The sequence below is a fragment of the Echinops telfairi genome, unplaced genomic scaffold, assembly GCF_000313985.2.
Source record: "Echinops telfairi isolate 266 unplaced genomic scaffold, ASM31398v2 ScPeMD7_9;HRSCAF=40, whole genome shotgun sequence".
NCBI lineage: Eukaryota > Metazoa > Chordata > Mammalia > Afrosoricida > Tenrecidae > Echinops > Echinops telfairi.
Genome location: NW_022103906.1, coordinates 73,261,243 through 73,265,885, shown reverse-complemented (window position 1 = coordinate 73,265,885; position 4,643 = coordinate 73,261,243).

Sequence of the window (4,643 nt, the reverse complement as noted above, 5' to 3'; positions counted from 1 at the left end):
GTACAAATGCGCTTTACATAATTGATGTGTGTATGGATTGGGATAACAGTTGTATGAGCCCCTAATAAAATGTTAAAACAAAACAAAACAAAAAAGCCTCTGTATTGTGAGAGAAGGGTCTTAGATGCTCAGGTGTTAGGAAGATGGTAAGGGCAGGTGTGAAGAGGGTTCCTCCCCTCCTGCCCCAGTTCTGCCTCCCGGGATTTTATCTTAACTACAGCGAGCACTTTCTCTGGATGAGGCTTTCTGAGGTTAAACAGTTTTAACTGCTTTACTGAAAGCAACATCAGTCATGGCCAACGGGCCATGGTGAAAAAAGCGCTCCAAAGAGGAAGGTGATTTTTCTTCCTAGTAACGAATGGCCACAGGCCAAGAAAACTTCCAGTGCTTTCCAGCGCCGGGTAACAGCTTATCCAAGTAAATGTGGTGAGCACTTGACAACAGTGGCTGTCAGTCCACAGACTGGGCTCCACTGAAAGGGCTGAGGCAGCACTCCTTAGCTCATCTTTATTTCTGTCTTTCCGTTGCCTGCTTAGAAATGGCTCCATTCATCTAAGTGAGCGCTCTGGGGCAAGTTGTTAGTTTGGAATAGCAGGTCTATCTCTTGACCCAGGATAGCTTCTTAGTGGCATCTATCCATGCATAGAGCTTGTCCGACCAGGTATGACTGGATGGTGTCAGGCAGCTTAGCCTTGCTTGTCTGAGAAACCACTGGAGTAAGCCACGTGCCAAGTGGGTTGGGGAGAGGGAACATTTTCATCTATTTAGCAGGCCGTGGATAGCTTGGGCCCATGCTGTAAAACTGGTTTGTCACAGGGAGAAAGTCACTTTGATTCTCCTTGTCTTCATCCAATGGTCCCACTAATGCCAGGCTACTTTTGGCCCACACTTGTCATGCTGAAGGCACATAACACAATGCTGAATAAGGCTGGATTCCTTGGAGGAGCTCACTGGCTAGGCTACTGCCACCTTACACTGTCTCAGGGGTTGACTCAAAGACAGTGGTTTGAGTTTGAGGCCTTATGCCTACTCTTCCCTCACTTCTAACATCTTCTGACAGTCTCGGAGGGGAAAAGGTAAAGGCCCCAGGAAGAGGAGCAATGGGGAGCAGATAGTGAATCATTACCCAGAAGGGGAGGAGCCCTGGTGTTGTAGTGGCTATGCATTTGGCTGCTCATCATAAAGGCAGTAGTTCAAAGCCACCAACTGCTCCCAGGGAGAAAGACGGCTTTCTACTCCTGTATTGACGTATAGTCTCAGAGACTCACAGTGAGTTGCTGTGAGTGGCTCTGGACTTGGTGGCAGTGGGGGAGTGAATGACATAGATGGGAATCAGGATTTCACAGCATAGGATAGGAGAGAGGGGGAGAAGCAGTGTTTATGTTATGAAAGGACTTGATAATGAAGTTTGGATTGAATGTAAATCCAAGGCAAATTAGCAGTAGATTTTTGAGGTGAAGTGTTTTCATGGGTGACTTTTTGAGTTTGAGGTGTTTTTTTTCTTTTTGGAGACCTTTATTTAATTATTTTTGCAGGCCCTTCCTTGCTTCCCATCTCTCCCAGTGTGAATTGGAGACACTGGATGCTTCGAAAGAAGAATGGTGTTTAAAGGAAGCGATGGAATGGGATGAAAAGGGAAAATGCAGAATACGTTCTTTAGAGACTTCATTCTACTTCCTGCTTACCACCTGCACTCTCCAGAGGGAAAATGATATTGCTACATTTTGGTGGGAATTAAGTAAGGGGAAAGAAAACATGTTTAATTCTTTGACTAATAGCATCTTCTCAGGAAGCACTAAATAATTAAAAACAAACAAACACTTCTTTAAAAAAGAAAGAGAACACTCCCCCCCTCCCCCCACCAGAAGAATTTATTTCAGAGGACAGCATTGAATCTGCACCTCCGGGAGAGGGACTTATCTGATCAGAGCACACTGGAACAGATGAAGGGAGAGGAGGAGAGAGTGGAGCACCTCCAGGCCCACCAGGCCTTGAGGACGATGTTCCCAATTAGAGCAGCCAGTCCACAGAGAGGACCACATGGCTGGCCCCACTATGAGACACGATGTCCCTCACTGACCGAGAGCCCTACAGGGGACAACACCGGAGACACAGTGTCGGAATTGAGCCTGAACTGATCCCGCCACACCGAGGCAAAACACTAAGGGGGTGCAAGAGAAAAGCAAAGAAACGGAGTGGTGAGGGAATGCTGAAAGTGGACTTTGGGCCAGGGCATGGTGCCCCAACACAATTGACTGGAAAACACTCCTAAATGTCAACAAACAGTCCTTGAACTAACTACAAGCTTTTCTTTCTTATTGTGCTGTGTTTTGTTTTTCTGCCATTGGTTTGTTGTTGTTGTTTCATTGTATATTGTTGCTTGGTTTTGCTCTTTCTTGTTTTTGTGCATGTTATTATGTCTGCAGGTCGTCTAAATAGGATAGGCTGGATGAACAATCTAGAGGAGAAAACGGGACTGACAGTTCCGGGGAGACACGGGAGAGGGGAAGGTGGGGGGAAAGGTAGTGGTGTTAACAAACCCAGGCACAAGGGAACATCAAGTGATCCAAATCAGTGGTGAGAAGAGTGTAGGAGGCCTGGTAGAGTGTGATCAAGGGTAATGTAACCAAGTGGAATTACTGAAACCCAAATGAAGACTGAGCATGATAGTGGGGCAAGAGGAAAGTCAAAGGAAATAGAGGGAAGAGCTAGGAGGCAAAGGGCATTCATAGAGGTCTAAAAGAAGGAATGTACATATGCAAATATATTTATATATGAGGATGGGGAAATAGATCTATGTACATATATTTATAGGTTTAGTATTAAGGTAACAGAAGGACATTGGGCCTCCACTCAAGTACTCCCTCAATGCAATATTTTCTTCTATTAAATTGTCATTCTATGATGCTCACCCTCCTGACACAATTACTGAAGACAAAGCAGGTGAATAAGCAAATGTGGTGAAGAAAGCTGATGGTGCCCGGCTATCAAAAGGTATAGCATCTGGGGTCTTAAAGGCTTGAAGGTAAACAAGCAGCCATCTGGCTCAGAAGCAACAATGCTCACATGGAAGGAGCACACCAGTCTGTGCGATCACGAGGTGTCAAAGGGATCAGGTATCAGGCATCCTCAGAACAAAAAACCTTATCATGGTGAATGAGGGGGGGAGTGCAGAGTGGAGACCCAAAGCTCATTTGTAGGCCACTGGGCATCCCCTTACAGAAGGGTCTCGGGGAGGAGATGAGCCAGCCAGGGTGCGATGTAGCAATGATGAAACATACAACTTTCCTCTAGTTCCTAAATGCTTCCTCCTCCCACTATCATGATCCCAATTCTACCTTATAAATCTGTCTAGACCAGAGGATGTACACTGGTACAGATAGGAATTGGAAACGCAGGGAACACAGGGTGGATGATCCCTTCAGGACCAGTGGTGTGGGTTGTGATACTGGGTGGGTAGAAGGAAGGTAGGTTGGAAAGGGGGAACTGATTACAAGGATCTACATGTGACCTCCTCCCTAGGGGACAGACAACAGAAAAGTGGGTGGAAGGAGATGTCGGACAAGGCAAGATATGACAAAATAATAATTTATAAATTATCAAGGGTTCATGAGGGAGGGGGAGAGGGAGGGAGGGGAAAATGAGCTGATGCTGGGGGGGCTTAGGTGGAGAGCAAATGTTTTCAGAATGATGAGCGCAATGAATGCACAAATGTGCTTGACACGATGTATATAAGTATGGATTGTGATAAGAGTTGCATGAACCCCCAATAAAATGACTTTAAAAAGAAAACATGGCATAAAGGCAGTGTCTAGCTTCCTCTGATTCCAAAAGTTAAAAAAAAAGAGATCGAATTCAGGTCCATATCTGCCCAAAGGCTATTCCTATGATGCAGACGTCAGACATTGCCTCCCCCTCCAATCTTCTTATCCTACTCTGACTCCGATGGTGCCTTCCAAAGCACCCCGCTTCATTGCTGGGTTCTGGAATCCACTGTAATTGCCACAGAGGACTCATAGATAATCCTCACAATGCCTGTTCAGGAAGTTAACGGATTCATTCTGGATCAGAAATAGTTCAGATAGAGGTTTTTTGTTTTGTGGTTTTCTTTTCCCTACAGGGCTTCTGTTCCAAGCAACCCCTTGGCTTCTGGCCTGGCCAGCAACAGTGTTCCGGAGCTCATTCGCTGGAAGCACTCAGTTTTGCTCATGCGCTGGGCCAGGAGCTCACTGCCATCTCATGCTCTGGGTCTTGTGTCTGCTGCCACTGCTTCCTGCCCACTTCCCTCAATTACTCCGACATCGCTGTTCTTTCTCTCCTGGATGGAAGTTTCAGAGCGGCGGGATTAGGAGTCATTCCTGACTCTTCCTTCTTGATGGTCATGAGACACCCACCCCCGCCCCATGCTGCTTCTGAAATGATTCCTCTTTGATCCATCAGAATGGCAAAACTGACCAGTTCCCTTATGAGGGTCTCTTGTTAGCATGCCCTTTCCCACTCATGCAGTGGTATCTACAGAGACGAAGGTAAGCATGACCCCTATCGTGTCATGCAATGCCCCTCAGGGTGTTTTCAAAAGGACCACACATTTTAAAAAGGGCTAAACACTTCCTATTTATAAAACAATTTCATGAGTTAGGAGT